Source organism: Pinus tabuliformis, chromosome 8, assembly GCF_031772625.1.
Source record: "Pinus tabuliformis cultivar Carrire ecotype Pingquan chromosome 8, CPIR1, whole genome shotgun sequence".
In the NCBI taxonomy this organism is placed as follows: Eukaryota; Viridiplantae; Streptophyta; class Pinopsida; order Pinales; family Pinaceae; genus Pinus; species Pinus tabuliformis.
In genome coordinates, this window is record NC_142294.1 from 1,556,495,756 (window position 1) to 1,556,515,165 (window position 19,410).

General features: G+C 38.7%; 1 pseudogene; it reads right to left on the reverse strand.

Annotated features, from left to right (window-relative positions):
• LOC149241900 (endoglucanase 9-like) overlaps positions 1-14,821 on the reverse strand; it is a 48,345-nt pseudogene extending 33,524 nt beyond the window's left edge.
• Positions 14,822-19,410: the final 4,589 nt, after the last annotated feature.

Here is a 19,410-nt window from a genome sequence, read left to right on the forward strand (position 1 = left end):
TTAATAATTGTTATATAACCGGATCAAAAACCAAAAGAAAAGAAGTTAAGATGTGTGTACACATGGATGGATTTTATATGTTCAAATCAAGAGGTCATGGATGAATTTTACATGTTAAAATTATGAGGTCAATAATTGTTATGTAACTAGATCAAAAGTAGAAAGAAAAGGAGTTAAGGTGCTTGTAGACATGGATGAATTCTATAAGTTCAAACTAGGGGGCAAATAATTGTTATGTAACTAGATCAAAATCCAAAAGAAAAGATAGATTGATGACTTGAAAATAATACTCTTTGAGGGGGCAGCCTCCTTTTACATCACATAAATGAATAATTATTGGATGATACAAATGACAAGACCTCCTTTGTATATATAGGAGTCTAAAGGGTCACAGTATAAGTAGGGCATATATAACAATAATAATGTAAGGGCACAACAATAGCAATAATGGACTTCTATGGGATGTTAGGTTCCTCTACCAATAGGTGTCATATATCATGATTGACTTGGTATAGTTCTGAAATATGTACATACCTTTGCTTCTACAAATGTTTTCCATATTTGTAAAAAAATCAAAAAATAAAAAAATGTAAAGAGGGTATGTCATAGAAAAAGAATAAAAGGACAAAAAGAATAAAGAAAAGGTTAGAAAAAATGAAAGAAAATGAACCCCAAGAAAAACAAAAAGACCATGAAAGTGTGCAAGTCCAAATGCCACTACTATTTTACTTTTGTGTAATAAAAGTTGTGTGCAGCTTGTCACCTATGCCACAATCCATGGTAGCCAAATAGTTTAAATTTGGTTATTCCATGTTTTCAATTTCATGTTTATAGAGATAGAAAATAAAATCTGATCAAACTGTATAATCTTGGCAGATAAGTAGATAGGTAGAGTGAATAAAAGGAGCTCAACAGTTTAACCTAAGCCCTTGGATGTAATAAGGCTAGACTTAGATAGATATCTTCATGTAAAATAAAAGAAATTGTGATAAGGGTTTGTCAATTTAAGTGCACCCTAATAAAGAAGTAAAAATGTTAGGATAAAGTAGGTAAGGTAAGTAGATGATGGTTGTAGAATAAATGTGTGGTGAATGGTTAAGTTTAATGCTTAAATCTTTTGCTTTCATCACTTGGACAAAGCACAACTCACATTGGAGACAACACATCAAAGAAACAAAGTCAAATTAATTAATTTCCCTATCCATTTTCCCCTTAAGTTTCACTAATTTCCCCTAAGTACTAAACGCACTTACAAAGTTAGAGGGGCTCAGAGCATTTCTCTGACTTTTGGAGGGACCGGACCCTCAACTCAATAATTTGGAATACCTAAAGTACTTAAATCCCCTTCCTCAACAATTACCCCTTCATAAAGTCACTCACTCCCTTTATAAAGCTTTTCCTAAGTAAAATACTATTTTACTTAGGAAAATTAAAACATTCTCCATATAAACCCTCACATTTTTTTAGCCTAAGTTATAAATGTTATATGATGAAATATACTTTCGCAAACATTTTATCTTAGTGCATTTTGAATTTCCACAAAGTCATATTAATTTTTAACTTGTATTATTTAACTCCCGAAAATAAAAATCCATTATCCGTATTATTACTAAAAACCCAATAAATTATATATCCCACCCTTGGTTGCAAAATAACCATAATAACACCGATAATTGGGATTAATTAGTTAAACCGTAACTAATTAAGAATCCCAACCCCACCATGTTAAATGAGGATTAATTAGTCACCAGGATTAATTAATAACCAATGACCAATCAAATCGGCCCTGATATGAGTAACACCTTTAATTAATATCGGGTCCGCCCTCCATTATCCATCAGTCACTTCATCAGCCCAACCACTGTCTGATAAGATCCCTCAGATTTGACGGCTATCACTCATATCACGTGGGCCTTTTGGTTGACCTTTAGCGTGCGATGTGAGCGGTTTCCCAAATAGTGCTGATGCCACATGTCGAAAGATGTGTGGAATCGCGCGGTCCTCCCTAAAAACCATTTCCCTCCCATAAGCGGTGTGATGAAACCTGTTTACCACCTCCCATAAACAACAAAATGTCTCACCATTCAATTTATACCAACTGTCACTGTCGTTAACCCGCCAATATCAAACATTTACCCGTTTAAACATGAAAACCCCATTTTTTCTCGTTTTCACTTGATTGTGCAGTAAAACCCTATGTAACCCATCTGCACCACCTGAAGCATCTGTTAACTGACTCGAGCATGTTTTACCTCCCAAAAAGCATTCTGGACTCAGTCCACAGACCTTTCAAGCTCAAACGAAACCTTTTCGACCTCCTCTGCAAGCCAATGCTTTCTTAACAATTTGTTTTGTTTTATAGGTGATCAAAAGACCACAACCTTGGATAAACAGTCTTAATACTAGTCATAAGACCTATTTACTCCAAGATTGTTACCAAATCTATTCAAACAGAGATGGAAAATAAAAACATACAGTAAAAAGAAAAGCAAAGGAAACATGAAATTAGACAATTTACTGTTGAAATAGACAGTAAAAACCTAAACTACACATTGAAGGTAAAAGGACACAGTAAAGAACAGTCAAAGTGTATTAGGGTTAAAGAGTATCAGATTGAAGACCAAGTCAAGTAAATCAGCTAGGATGAAGATAAACAACAAAGAAAACAGTTACAAAGCATAGCATACAAATTAATGTCAAAGTGAAGATAGATGAAAAGGTAGAGCGATAAAAGTAAAAAGTAAACAGTAAAAGTAAACATGAAGACATTAAGGGTTAAACAAAGACGAAAACACTTTCACCAGCTACAATGAATTTTATCCAAAGTAAAAGTGAAAAACAATTGAAAGGAATTTAAGGTTAAAAGATGAAATCAGAGCAAAAATGGTACATTCTTCAGAAATTTCCTGTTTGAGTCATAGTTTTGCAGAAACTATTGTGGCCAATCCAAGAAATATTTCGAGAAACTGGAGGAGGTTTTTGTTCCTAACAGGCTAATATACAAAAATATATCTCACTATTTACACAGGTATTACCAAAAGGGAGATAAGTTCATGTCTTCACAGCCTATTTTTCAGTTTGTGCAAAGTCCTGTTTTTGACATATTTTTGAGAGAATATTGTGAATAGTTGGAGCTGAATGTTGGAAAACTGAGAGAGGTTTATCTTGAAAACATTCTTATATACAATAAACCTTTTCACTTTTTACATATCTATCTCATATTGAGATATAAAAGCGTATCATTGGACCCTAAGTTTGCAAAATATTTGGGGCAGAATGCATAAAGGAAGGATGCAGTTAGTGACTGGGATGCTTCATCATCAATTAAGAGTTGCTACCAAATTCAACTTTCTTTTATTCATCACCATAAATCCATAAACATAGTGCCAAATAGATTCATTAGTTTTGAATGTCCTTTGTTTAAGTTCTATTATTGTAAAATAGTTTGAGATATTTGTAAACCAATCTTGATATTTTTTCAAGATATTTCAGTTTAGAATTAGTATAAATACTTCTTCATTTGAAGTATTTTAGTGGATTCTTAGACATTTCTATAGACAATGTACTTTTTGAATTGAAGTGTTGTTGAACAACTTTTGTATGGTTGGTTGGAACAAAGTAATAAAGCAAAGGACTTTTATAGGATACCTGTGTCAAACCATAAACAAATAAGTATTCTATATCTTGTGTTTCTACAGTTTTCTGGTTTAATCAGTATTCATTTGTGTTTCATATCTGAACAATAAACAAAAAGTTATATTTCAAAAAGAGCTTTGCTGCATTCTGTCTTTAAAATCGTTTATTTTCTTAATGTTTTCTTCCATGCTATTATAGGTAGGGAATTCTTAATTGCTCCCTGCTTTCATAGTTTATCACTGTGACCATTTAACAAAGAACACTTAATTGCCTTTTGTTAATGATCACCCACTTTCCCTCATCTTGGACCATGTTGAAGGATTCTTAGTTGCCCTTCCTCCCTGTTCAAGACCATTTCACCCATTTGAAACTATCATTTGTCTTTTTTTTAGCTATCTTGCCTTGTGAAATTATCCTTTGTTATATCAACCTAATCCAGTTAAGCCATCTTCAATTGACTCCATAGCCCAATGGCCTAAAATACCTTGTTCTATCCATCTACTCTCGAATTCCACCACCAAAGAAAATCACAACCCCCCAAGCTTTCATAATTAGCCTAATATCCCATAAAACAAAGCTAAATTATAAAGAGAGAGCCATCTCTGGACTTAGGTTGGCTAGAACTTGAGTCTAAAAGATTGGTTTGTTGTTACCTTAGAAATTTCTTTCTTTAACCTTGATAAAATTCTGAGTGATAACATGGGATACAAAAATAATAATAAGGGGGCTACATGGGGCACAACAGTAACAATATGGCGCTATACTAGTATTATAGGGACCTAACATGCCCCTCTCCTTCTCAATGCTTGAGTAGTTTTGAATGCTTTTGTATAAAATTATCATCCTCCCATGTGGAATATTCAACACTTTAGTTCTTCCACTTAATGAGAGACTCTAAAATTGATCATTTCCATAGCTTTCAGGTTCTTGTTTCTATGATCGCTTCAGGCTCCAATATGATTTTTCCTTCCTCGTCAAGTTCTGGAAATATCGTTTGAACTAGGAACTTGTCAGTTATGACCTTCTTTAAGTATGAAACATGGAAAACTAGGTGTACTAAGGAATATGCTAGTAGCTCCAATTTGTATGCCATAGTACCAATTTTTTGCAAGACTTTGTAAGGACCATAGTACTTGGGTGATAATTTATTATCCTTCTTACCTATCTTGAGGGACATTTGTTTGTATAGTTGTAGCCATCAAAATACCCAATCGCCTCCGTCAAAACTTCTTTCATTGCGATGTTGATCTGCGTGTTGCTTCATTCGATTCTATGTCAAAATTAGGTTATCCTTTAATAAATGGCGAACTTTTTGTTGATGCTCGATGTGATCTTCCATTGCTTGAACCTTCGAATTTTCTGTTAAACACGATGTGATGGAAAATGTATGATATCCATAAAGTGCCATAAATGGCGTCATTTTTGTGGTGGTATGGAAAGAAGTGTTATACTACCATTCTTCTAAAGGTAGCCACTTGACCCATTGTGTTTATTTATCATATACAAAGAAACAAAGATATCCTTCCAAATATTTGTTCACTATCTTAGTTTTCCTGTTAGATTTAGGATGATAAGATGAACTATGAGCTAATTAAGTACCAAGGAAAGAAGATAATTCTATCCAAAAATGGGATCTCTATCACTTACAATAATCTTTGGGTTTCCATGTATCTTTTGAATTGTCTCCATAAATGATGTAGCAACTGTACTAGCTTTGAAAGGATGAGATAGTGCACAAAAGTGTGCATACTTGGTAACTCTATTAACTACTAGCATGATGATACTCTTTCCTTCAGACTTGGTTAAACTTGTGATAAAATCCATTGACACCTCCTGCCAATGTTGGCTTGGAATGGCTAAAGGTTATAACAAACGTAGGTTCTTAATTGCGTCAACTTTATTTTGTTGACAAACCAAACATTCTGCCACAAAATTCTAAATATAAGATTTAAGGCTATCACAAATAATTCCTTCTTGATCCTATGGTAAATTTTTAAAATTCTTGAGTTCCCTCCTAAAGGAGAGGTGTGGAATTCCAAAAGAATATTTTGTTTGAGTTGGGGGTTCTTACATTATATAAGCGATCTTTGTATCATAATAAATCATTTTTCCAAATAAATGTATCATATGTACTATGATCTTGCTGCAACTTTTGAATAAGTGTCCACACCTCTTCATCATTCTTCCATTCATCCCTTGCTTCACTTATCCAATCAGGCTGGATAATAGAAATGGCACAAAGAAATGCTTCCACATCCTCATCCCTTGTTGAGAGGGCATCTGCAACAACATTTTTCTTCCCTTTTTAGTAGATGATTTCAAAATTGTATCCCAACATCTTTGTGGCCCATTTTTGCTGCTCTTCCGAAGATAATCTTTGTTCCAAAAATTATTTATACTATCATGATCTATTTTTACCTTGAAGTGTCTTCCCATTAGGTAAGGACATCATTTCTTTAGGGCATGCAGTATTGCCAACATTTCCTTCTCATAAATAGGTTTATGTAAATATTTTCCCTTGATTGGATGACTTTCAAAAGCTATGGATCTTCCTTCTTGCATTAAAACAACACCAATTCCATTTCTTGAGGCATCACATTCCACAATAAAGGTTTTTGTGAAGTATGGTGTACCAAAGACCATATCTAAACATTTATTCTTTTAGATTTTATAATGCCTTAATTGATTCCTCTAGAGTCCAAAAAATTCATCTTTATTCAAGAATGTTACTAGAGGTGCTGTTATTTTCCCATAATACTTAAAAAACTTGCGATTATACCCTGTTAAAACGAGAAATACTTGAATATTCTTTAGGGTTGTGGGGATTTTCCCTTCCTTGATGGCTTTAATTTTGTTTGGGTCTACCTTAAAACCTTCATGAGATATAATACGACCCAAATATTCCACCTCCTGTACCCCAAAGAAACATTTGGAGGGTTTTTCATACAATTGTTTCTCCTCCAATAATTTAGGAACCTTGTCAACATGTTGAACATGATCTTTCCAAGACTTGTTGTAGATTAGTATATCATCAAAAAATACTAACATAAATTTTCTAAGAAAGGGTTTGAAAGTGGAATTCTTCAAACTTTTAAATGTGGAAGGTGCATTAGTACGGCCAAAAGGCATGATTCATAATGACCTTCATGAGTTCTGAATGCTATTATTGGAATTTTCTTTGTCTTCATTCTAATTTGATGATATCCAGAATGAAGATTCAGCTTGGTGAAACAAATTTCTCCATGTAATTCATCCAATGATTCATCAATGACAGGAATGAGAAATTTATCTTTAATACTGAGCTTATTGAGCTCTCTATAATCTAGACACATATGCCATGGTCCATCCTTCTTGTTCAGCAATACCACCGGAGAAGAGATAGAACTTTGGCTAGGTTGAATTATACATGCCTCTAGTATTTCTATAACCATACATTCAATTTCACTCTTTTGGGAATAGGGATATCTATAAGGCTTGGTGTTAGGAGGAGCACTTCCTTGAATCAAATGAATATCATGATCATGATCATGAATAGGTGGGATACCTTTGGGAGTCTCAAAAACCTTGGAATCATTGTCAAGACCCTTTGGAGATCTAGAGAAATGGATGCTTTTGATGTTTAATAATCTAGGGAACATAATTGTGCAATTGCGCATCATTGTTCTTTATTCAAACTATTTTTCATGCAATTAGAGCTGATTATATTCCTTGGTGTCCCTGTGATACCCCTTAATTCAATTTCCTTTCCTTCCCAGAAAATGTCAAGAAAATTTCATGAAAAGTAAAAGATATCGTCCCCAAATATTGTAACCATTGGACTCCTAATAGAAAATCAACAACACCCATTGGAATGGAAATCATTGGAGTATGTAATACATATTCCCCCATGGTTAGCTTGATATTATGACAGTTCCTTGATAAATTTTTAGTTCTTCCATTTGCATCCATCACTCAACACTTTGGTGCTAGATATAGAAAGAAAATCAATTCCTTCGTTATCTTACAATGAATAAAATTATGGTTACTACCTGAATCAATCAACACTATTACTTTTTTCTGCTTGATATATCCTTCTATATTGAGAGTTTGAGGAGTGGTAATTCCTACTAATTCATTACAATATATGGTCAGATTCATTTATTCTTTGTCTCTAGTTGGTTCTCGGTGTATATCCTTTTCTTTTGATGTTTCTTATTCCTTTTCTTCCTCCTCTTCACAATCTATGTAAAATAATTTATTCTCAGCACACTTATGACCTTTAGTGTATTTGTTATCACAACTGTAGAAAATCCATTTTACTCTTTTTTCCTCCAGTTGTTATAGTGTCAAGCTTGTAGGTTGTGAGAGGCTAGGAGCAACAACACTTTCATCTTTATAGTTATGAGTGGTAGACCTCCTTGTTTCCATAATTTTGATTTCAAATTTTCTTGCCACTATGAATGCAAGAATTACTTATAGAATCAAAGAAGAGTGGGAGAGAGACCATTTCTCGTTACACGATTAGCCTTAACCACTTGCCACATTTTCATTGAGACTACAAAAACCACAAGCCTAGAGACATTTCATTTCAAGGATATTTCCAATCCCTTCCAAAGAGCTGGGGAGTCTTCCTCATTGTTGGTAACCTGTCCCAAACCCTACACACATTGAGTTTCTATATTTCTATCCAGGCCAATGAAATCCCCTACCATTCCTGCCAACAAACACGCTATCCACTAAGCTACATGTGCTTTATTAAATTTGCGATGCTATTTTAAAGAAAAAAATTTTAAAAAATTTATGACACTATCAACATAATACTAATAAAGACATTCAAAATTTTAATATAAGAAAATAGAAATTTCCACCATTAAAAAAATTCTAACATAACCATTCAAAACTTTAATATAAGTGTAGAAAATAACAATATATATAATCCATGGTAATGGGGAACTCGTGGAAGAAAACTCCCATTAGGCAAATGAAACAATGCTCTTTCACATGTAAACATGCACATCTTATATTATGTGTAAAGGGAGGTTGTCATGAAATAATATTTCCATGATACATGTATCAAGTTTTAAAAAGATTCAACCTACAAAACAATCACATTATACCTTTTCAATTGAGCAAGTTGATTTTCACAACACAAAATCTAAAAATATAGTAGTTATGATAATGATAAAATATATAAATTTAATAACGACATAATATTATGATAAAATAAAATAAAAATAATGAAAATAAATAAAATTCTTGAATATATATGTATGAAAATATAATAGGATTTAAGGTCCCCTAATGGGGGGTGTTAATGTGGAGGATGGACATGCCTTGATGATAATGTCCATCACTCCATCGAACGTGATAGGAAATTAAGTCTCCGATGATGTGGTATTATAGTGCATGCATTGGCATGCAAGGTTTACAAATAGAATTAGTTATTAATTGGGTTAGAATGGAGGTTTTTGGTTGCATAGTTGTGGGTCTATATGGAGGTGAGGGTCAACCCTCAAACTTATACTATATCCATTATTTATTTCTTAACCTAGAGAGTCCTATGGCGTCGAGGTTAAAGTCTGGAATTGCAGTGGTAAGAGGTAATTCCGAAGGTTTTTGAATGTGGTGGAATATTTGGCTTTTCCCTAAGAGAATGACTCAGTGTATGGTAACAGAAATCTTGTAAGGTTGATGTGGTGGAGTCTACCATCATGGTGTACTAGGTTGATTTATTTCATAGCTTAGTTATTTTTCTATTTCTGATTTTAAATTATGTCGAATTTGGTTCTAGGGTCTTAGAATCTCTATTTTTGGGTTTGAAATATCGACAAAATGTGGTGTTGCAATGCAAGGGTGTTTATTTTTTTGCATGTGGCTTCAGGTCTTGAGTTCCTAGTCAGAGTTTGGTCCCCAGGTCTTTGTTGCTTTTTCTTTGGGCCAGAGTAGCTGGCCACAGGTTGTGTTGCAAGGTGAGGGTGAGTTAATTCTGTGCATGTGTTTCTGGGCTCTGAGATTTCAAAATTTTCCCAATTCTAGACGAAGGTCCATCATATGGTTGGTGAAATCTAGAGGATCATATGCTACGTCTACAATTAGTCTAGAAAGAGTTTAGTGGTTCATTTTAAGGGGTTGTGTTCATTGTTTTATCTTTTCGTATCATGGGCATACGTGGAACTTTCTTTGTGTTTAATGGAAACAAGATTTGATTCTCATCTAGAGGATATTGTGCCTATAATGTATCTTGATGGAGTTTGTGTTGAATTGGGTGTTTGTGCGTTAAGTTATGTTGATGGTCATGTAGGGTGGCATCCTAGTCCTATTACTGGTGGGTCTAGTATTTTATCTTTTTTCTTTGTAGGGATGGAAATTCATAGCAGCTACCTAAGGTGTTCCCTTGGGGTTTTAGCCATGCCGTCGAGGTAGAGAACGAGATGCAGATGGGGGGGAGGTGAAAACACTACTTAGGGTCAATGAGTAGCCAAATTCTGTGCTCATGGCTCAGTTGCCAACTATTTTAATGTGGTTCCACCAAAGACTAAGAAAAAAATCCCAAAGTTGGAGAGTCAAGTAGGGGTTCAATGTCAATTTATTTAAAATTCAAATATTATGGAGGATATGTTGACATGGGTTCATAACCTTGGTCATACCAGGGGAAAGAAGAAGCAATAGTTAAACTCAGTGGATTTGTATTGGTAGATGAAGACCCTCTTGGGTTTGGTCTTGAAGGACAAGAAATTTGAAATATATAATGTCTTTGCTTCCTTGGGAGACATTAAAAGGATGCTCAGGAATCAAATATTTTTCCTAGACATAATTGATTGATCCGGACTTAAACAGGAATGCAACAAAATATAGAGAGAACCATATACACAAAGATGCAGTGGATATAATACTTCATTTCATTAATGTAAAATGCTGAAATATAATTACAAACAGTAATGGAAATAAACCAGCTAGGGCGATGGTAGCTTATCTCTGAGAAGAGATGTGGTGGCTACATTCCTCTGAAATATGTTACAATGAGGCTCGAAGGTCTATTTATTGTTGACAAACAATGGAAATCCCTTAACATTCCAAAACCTAACCCTAGAAGATGAAACACCAAACTGTGGGCCCCGTTTGGGTAAATTGGTACATCAACTTCCCGGGGTCGTAACTTTGGCATACGATCTCCGTTTGACGCATACAATAGCTCATTAGAAAGATCTATCCGAGCACTACCACTTTGGGAAGGGAAACATTGGTCCATGGACCCATATGGACCAATGTTGCCCCAATATTTCCTAAAAAACGTCGTTTAAGGCCTCAAAACGGCTCCGGAAGTTCAGGACACGAAAAACTACTAAAAATAGTAAACTACACTACAATTTAGGAAACTGAAAAGACTGAAAGAGACAGTTGTGGAGGTCCAAATGGGATAGGTGGGTGGCCACCAACATCCACCTGGATCATTCCTCCCTCCTTAGGAAGCAATGGTCCCCATTGCGTTGAGTTCCTCCCTGAGATGAGGAAGCTTTTGCTGATCTGGGTCTCCGGTGAGCTGTTTTGCAATCTCTGATGTGTCTAGAAATGGTGGAAGCATGGTCTATGAAAGTCCACATTGAACACTCGGTGCAAGCAAAGGAATGGAGGAATGTTGTGCTTCAAAGCATTGTTTCCGGTAGTCTTGGTACTGGTGTAAGGACCATGTCGAAGTGGTATGAGTTTCTGATGGGTTCTGGTAAGGCGTCCTCTTTGCAGATGTAACCAAACTTTGTCACCCACCTGAAACTTGTGTGGTACCCTTGTGGGTGAGGAGAAGTTGTTCTTGTGTTCTGTCATGACCGTATCCCTTTGCTGTTGCCTCTGTGTGGAGGAACCCTTTGTGGGGGTCATGGATGTAGCAACGATCTTCCCCTTACTTTGGGAGTGAACCAGACAGAAAATGAATTTCCTAGTCTGGGAGATGAGCTTGCTGCCTTTCTTGGCAGTGATCAAAGAGGTGCCAGTAGGTGGGGCTACCTCTAGTATCCTTATAATGAATTATTCAATGAAATAATGATAGCACGAGGCCTTGACTCATACACAGCATGTCACCTCCACTAGTATGGCTGGCCTAATAGTACATTGCAAACATCAAGAGGTGTAACATCACACAATACCTCATCTATGAAGGGCTTGATGCTGTAGGGAAGGCGGCACTGCTGGCGAACTTTGAGATCTCGTCCTTCATGAAGCCACCCGATACTGTATGGTTGTGGGTGTGGTGTAGTCGGTAGGCCGAACCGCTTCACGACCTCTGCTGAAATGAGGTTCTTTTGCCTGCCACTGTTGACAATGAATTGCAGCGGAGAACCCTTCACCCAAATCTATGAGTGGAAAAGAAGCTCCCCCTCCTCTGGATTTTCAGGCTCATTTTTTTGGATCTTGGCAGTGGCAACAGTGGCACTGGGCTCGGCATCAATGATCTGTTTCCCTTTTCCATTCCCCTTGTCGGGTTCTGGCTCAGGGTCAGAACATGCATCTGATTCAGAAGCCTTCAACTCGACCACCAACGACTGCTTGGTCCGACACTCACTTGTGTTATGAGTGGGATTCTTATGGAACTCACACCACTTTCCTGTGTCCTTCTTTGGCTTTGTGGTGTTGTTCTTTTCTTGTGGCTTTGACGGGTTGTCTTGGGTCACCCTGCCTTGGCTTTGTACTTTGGTCTTCGGATTTGCAAATCCAAAGTCTCGCTTCTTCTATTTGAAATTTTGCTCGATTTTGACAGCATATCAGTACGCTATGCCGAGTGAGGAGATGTTTAAGAACCCCATCTCTTCCTAGATGTATCTTTGTAGGCAGCCATGGTATTTGAGTACCAGATGCAACTCATAATCTTTGATACCCAACTGTGTGCGAAGGGTATGACAAATGTTTGTGAACTCTGGCACATCCTAGTCTCGTCCCTGCCGCAGTGTGGTCCATTTGATGTATTTGTCCTCATAGCTTTTGACAGGGTAGTACTGCTCCTTAATGGCATCCCAAAAGTCATTCCAAGTGGGTGTGGCTGAAAATAGTGATCCTGTACTTTCATCCTTCTGCTTGCAGTAGGTTTCCCACCAGTCCTTGACATGGGGGGCTGCTTTGAGAAGAGCGAAAACAATTTTTTCCCGACTTGAAAATTCATGAACAAAAAAATACCCATCTAGCAGATTTAACCATTTATCTACGGCATCTACATCTATTTGACCCTCAAAGATGGGGATTTCAAAATTAACTTGTACCTTAAAGGGTGTGGCATTTCCAGAGTAGCTATTGGAAGCGGATGCGTCGCCTTTGGGTAACCGCTGAAGGATCTGGGCAAAGTTGTCCATCATCGCGTTGCTTTGTCGCTCGAGGGCTTCTTCAAACAAGATTTTGATAGGATCTCCTGCCCCCTCATCTTTCTTCTCATCTATCATGGGAGGTCGTCGGGATTTGCGAGGCTGATTTTGCAAAGGTTCGACCAGTTCAAGCCCTAACTCCTTATATCCCGACCTCGTTGGGGACATGCAAAGAAAAACATAGAAAAAGTAGACCGCTATGATACCACTGATCCAGACTTAAACAGGAACGCAACAAAATATAGAGAGAAACATATACACAAAGATGCAGCGGAAATAATACTTCATTTCATTAATGTAAAATGCTGAAATATTTTTTTTTGTGTAAGTCAGATGTTTATATTATGTCACAAAATATAGTACAAAAATTCCGCAGAAGCAGATCGAAAGCAGGGATGTACAATAGACCATAACTTATCACCTGCTCAGAGATTTCAGAAAAAAGAGACTGCAAAATGCACACCGTGCAGGGTGGCCCGAGCTAAACTTGTGCCTAAAAAATGAAACTGCCGATACATTACAGTTCATGGCATTAACATAGATAGAATGAGGCCGAAACATAGATAAAGACGAAGGAAACATCAGAAGTGACTACCCTAGATGAACTTGCCCATTTGACTGATAGTGTCCAGACCCATCTCCCGAATATGTTTGTCCATCCTTGCTTGCAGGGCTTCAATTGGTTCGTTCTCCTGCACCTCAGTTGTGGCCGGCTGCGGAGTTACGGGCGCTGGGTTTACAGTATCCCTCAGGAGCCTGATGAGCAGAGTAAGCTTTCTGTTGACTGTCTGAACAACCTCATGCACAGTAGTGATTCGGCCGTCCAGCGAACTGTTGTAGTCGATTATTTTTGCCATTTGAGCCTCCGTGAGGTTCACCTCAGTCACAATTTGCTGCTTTTCCTTCTCGATCGATTCCAGAGCTTTGGCGATGAGAGTCTTGGTTCGCCAACTCTCTGCTTTTGTTCTAACAAACTGAGTTGCCCTCTTCGAGGGGGTGCCCGGATCCTTCATCCAATCTACCTCCTCTGCAATCTCCTCCTCCGTGCGCCCCTCTTCCTCCTGCTTAGCCTTGGCTTCCAGTTCAGCAACTTTTCGTTTGTTCTTAGTTGCCGTTCGGGTTTCATAGCCTCTCTTCGCCTCTTGAAGGTCCCGATTTGCAGCAGCACAACGGCAATCTCCCGCTTCCATATCTAACTCTCTGTGCTCCTCCCAGCTAATACAATTGCCATTCACGGATGCGTGCTCGACACTATGATGAGAAACTGTGGAGAAAATAGGGTGTCTGCCCTCAGATTTATAGTGTTTTCGTTTGTGAGCCCTCCTGAGGTTTGTCTTAATCCCGCTAGAAGTGTGAGTACTGTTGCAATAAATTTGATTGAGGTTCGCACAAGCAAGGCCGTTGCAGGTCGAATTGGAATGAAAGTGGCTGCGCATCATCCAATTGAGATTATGCCAAGTGTCCTGTACGTTTGATCTGTTGCTATGGTTAATAGTGGTGTTTGAAATACCCTGTTTGCCTGCATGTCTGGTCTTCCTATGCATTGCCTCGAGCCAACCCGCCTCTTTTGAGATCACCATAAATGTTATTGATGCCTCCCCATACGGATCCCTTCCATGTGTCTTAATTTTGATACTGCTGATGCTATATGCTCTGTGGTTCGATCTATAATGATCACTCGTCTGGCTGGCCTGTCGCCGCCAGGAATTCCACCGCCAGAGATGTCCTGTCATTCCATTGCCTTGGTTATTATTGCTGCTTTTACCGGTATCATCAAACTTCCGGTAACATAACCCGAACCCTTCACCTGCTAGGTTGGATCGGCTTGGATTAAATCCTTCTCTGCCAGTTGTGCACATGTCACCTTGAGGATTGGGCAGTTTGCCTCCTACCAACAGCTGTCCAAAATTTTGTTCGGGTTGTCAACACCATGGTTTGCCAAAAAATCTGCCAACCCATTCGCCTTTCTTCTTACTGTTTGGAAAACTATGCCTCTCATTTCTGCTATCAGCTCCGCTATACTCTCAGTGGCTTTAGCCAGCCTCCAATGTTTGGTGGCTTTACTGTCTCTTGTGCCTACTTGTAAGCATTTGGCCGCCGTTATGGCCAAGGAAGAATCCCCCTCAACTATGACATTCCCTTGTCGAATTGTTCTTAGAATTTTCAATCCTTGCTCAAGCGCCGCAAACTCTGCTTCATTGTTGGTGCTTTCTCCAAGCGCCCTGCAGTAGATATGAACAATGTCGCCAGACTGATTGCGAATTGCACCTCCGATACCTGTTGTTCCTGGGTTGCCCCTTGATGCCCCGTCGAAATTCAATTTTAGGCCTCCCTCTGGCGGGCATTGCCATCTGAGGATTTGCGATGAAGGTTGTGACCTGTTTCCCCCAGTCGGTTGATTGCTGGAGGCCTCCAATTGAAAACTCTTCAATATGCGTAAGTCCTGATCCGAAGGTTTTTCATTCGGTTCTTCTTTACATTTTGTCTGTATTAGCTGTTTGATGTTAATTGTGATTGATTCTTTTGCACATTCTATGTTTCTTACTTCCTCCTGAAATATCCTTCGATTCCGCTCTTTCCATATTGTCCATAAGAGAAAGCTTGGGGCGCACTTCCATATACTTTCAACTCTTCGAATTCTAGAAAAGTTTCTCCTCCAGTTGATGATGGTTCCCTGAATGGAGTCTCTGTCCCGATCAGAAGCTCCAAGAACTTCTTCCATCCAGTGCCAGAGCTAGGAAGCCCACTCACAGGAGTTAAAAAGATGATTCATTGTTTCCGCCGCCTCCATGCACATAGGACACCTAGAAGGTCCCCTGAACCCTTTTTTCAATAAGTTTTCCCAAGTTAGAGTTTTCTTCTGCATAAGAAGCCATAGAAAAGTTCTAACCTTCGGCCATTGTAGACTGTCCCAAACTTTATCGGTCCAGGGCACTATATCAGGCTGCTCTTCCCTCTCTATGATACTCCTGGCTTCTTTCAGGGAGAAATCACCATTGCCTTTCGGCCCCCATCTGAGCTTATCATTTTCGGCTGCAATTCAGATTTTTCTTTTGAGGATTTGTTGATTTAAAGCTTGAATGGTTTCCTGAATGTCTTCGTTGTGGGTAGAGTTGAAAACTGTCCATTCCTGCCAATCTGGGTCTTCACTGGTTGGGTTCCAGTATTGATTGACTCTGAATTTGCCCTCATTTTGATTGTTTTGCTTCACGGGTAGAAGTTGAGGGGTGTCCAGTTTCGGGGACTGCTGCCAGGCGTCCTCCCAGAAGAGTGCTTGAGTTCCATTTCGTATCTCCCAGAAGCTATAGTCCTGAACAATACTTCTATTGTTTTTGGCATGGTTCCATATTGGCGATCCGTTGGGAGCGTCCTGCATTCTTATAAGTTCTAGAGTGGTGCTATTCGGCATATACTTTTCCTTCCAATGAATGGCCCATGGTAGGCTTGTGTCAGAGACCCATTTCCACCATATTTTGGCCCCGCAGATTCTATTTACCACTGAGGGATCAACCAAATTAAGACCCCCCCTATCCTTAGGTTTACACAGTTTCTGCCAAGCAACCAAAGACCATTTTTTCTTTTCACTGTTTCCACTCCACAAAAAGGAGCGCTGGATGATTCTCATTTGATTTAAGATTCCTTTTGGAGCAGGGAGAATTGATAGCATGTACTGAGGGATAGCCTGCAAGACCACTTTTGTTAGTATTAATCTACCTGCAAAATTCAGAGCCCTGTTAGTCCAATGTTTGCACTTCCTTTCCATACTGGCTAGGACTTTCTCCCAATGAACCTTTTGCCAAGGTTTGAGAGTTAGAGGGGCACCAAGATATCTTGAAGGTAAGGAGCCAATTTTGAACCCTAGAAGCCTAGACAGATGAGATTGGATAGCCTGATGCGTGTTGAAGAAGAAAATGGTAGATTTGGAAAAATTAATCTCCATTCCCGAAGCTTTGCTAAAAAGATTGAGAATGTCTCTGAAAGCTAAAGCTTCTTTTACTATTGGAGTACCATGTAACATGGTATCATCCACAAACTGTTGATGAGTTGTAGCTGGAATGGATCTGATAGGTTGCAGACCTCTAATTTGACCCTCTGCTTTTTTCTTGGCAATTAATCTGCTAAGGCCTTCCATTAGAATGACAAACAAGAATGGGGACAGGGGATCCCCCTGTCTGATGCCTCTGGAAGGGATGAAGGGAGCAGAAGGGGTGCCATTCACAAGGATAGAGTATCTAGGAGATTTTATGAGGGCTAAAACCCATTTGATCCATTGTCTACTGAAACCAAAAGCTTCTAAAATTGCTTCCAGGTAAGACCAACTTACCTTGTCATAAGCTTTGGAAAGATCTAACTGCATGAGCATTCCAGCTTCTTTCCGCGAATGAAGTGAGTGAATCATCTCCTGTGCAAGCAAAATATTGTCTAGAATTTGCCTGCCTTCCACGTAGCCAGAATGTTCTTGCGAGATGATGCCAGGGAGGATTTCTTTCAGCCTATTGGCTATGACCTTAGAAATGATCTTGTAGATGACATTGCAAAGGGCTATGGGTCTGAATTTTTCTGGTGTGTTAGCTTCCTCCACTTTGGGTATAAGAGCAATGAAAGTTGAATTTAGAGATTTTAGGATCATTTTGGATCTTCTTGAGTCTTCCACGATCTCCCAAATGTCTTGCTTTACAATGTTCCAGCAGGCTTTATAGAAGTTGATGGTAAATCCATCCGGTCCAGGAGCTTTGTCGTTTGGCATACTCCTAACTGCCTCCTCGACTTCTTCCATGGTGATTGTTCTTCTTAGGGCCCAGTTCTGATCCTCTGTGATGGTTTTAGGTATGACATTGGTAATTTCTTTGATGGCTTCCTCTCTGTTGATCCCTGGTTCTTGCGCTATGAAGCTGAAGTGATCCGATAGGGAGGCTGATATCTCGTTGTGATTTCTAAGGAGTTCTCCCTCACTATTTTTTAGTTCTAGGATTTTGTTGGCACTTCTGTAGTCCATGGCTGATCTATGGAAGAACTTAGTATTTTTCTCCCCTTCCTTCAACCAAAGGATTCTTGATTTCTGCTTCCATAATGATTCTTCCTGCTTGCATCTATTGTGCCATTGTTGAGTAAGCTCTTTTTCTTGTTCACAGGTTTCTTCAATTCTGTAGCCTGCTGCACCATCCTTGTGAATTTGTTCCAGCTTGTTTTCGATGATAGCTTTCTCCTGAAAGATATTTCCGAATACTGTTTTATTCCAGTCCTTTAATCTCATTTTGATGTTTTTTAGTTTCTTTTGAAGATTGAACATTTTGGATCCTTCTTCAACTAAAGGTTCTGACCACTATTTTTCCACCACTGTGAGGAAGTTGGGGTGTTCTAACCAGAACTTTTCAAACCTGAAGGGTTTGTTCCTGGGGGTACCCTGAAGCTCAACAGCTAGTGAGATCGGCCAGTGGTCCGACCCTCCACTTGGGAGGATGTTCGACTCAACTACTGTTCCATCTAAAATTAAGCTTTCCGAGACTAAGAAACGATCTAGTCTAGAAGATATTAGCCTTTCACCCCCCCTTCTGTTGTTCCATGTAAATTTACCACTCTTAGGGTATACATCTACCATTCTTGCATTATCAATGAAACTTGTGAAAGCCTTCGCATCCCTGTTTAGTTTTCTGAGGCCTCCTTTTTTCTCCAGGAGGGAGGTGATCATGTTGAAATCTCCCCCCAATATGTATTTAGCCCCAGGGTGCCTTTCTATAAATTTGGATAAAGACTCTAGGAAATTAATCTTGTCTTCTAACTTCTGAGGACTATAGACATTGATGCATATGAAAGATATAGAATTACCTGTAGGTTGCACTTCCAGTGCTAAATAGTTTTTGCTTGCTTCCGCTGTTAGAATCTGGTATCTCCTTGTGTCCCAGAAAGTAGCTAATCCTCCTTCTCACCCTTGGCTTTCGATCTCTAGGACTTCAAAATTTCTTCCCAACTTAACTCGTAGCCGATCTATGATGACTCTATTACATTTGGTTTCTTGTAGAAACACCATATCCGGGTTGTATTTTTGCATTTGCCTCTTCATAATCCTCTGTTTGGCCTGGCTGTTGATCCCCCTTGCGTTCCATGATACTATCTTCATATTTAAACAAATATTTGGAAGGACGGATAATCACTTAGCTGCCTAATCTTACTTGCGTTGAACAACATCTCTCCAAGCTCCTGCAGACGTTCTCCGCTTGACTTGCGGCCTCTACGGCGTTTGTGCCTTGAGCCAGAGGTTTTTCCCAGTATTGCTTTGTAGTGTGGGCTGCTTCCTTTGATGATGCCTAATTTTCTCTTCTGTTTCTCTATTACTGCATTCTGCCGTGCAATGAAGAGGTCATTGACCTTCCTGATTTCTTCCTCCGGTACTGCTTCAATCCCTTTCGCTCTCTAGCTTTCTACAATCGCCGTAAGGTCCATTCCTTCC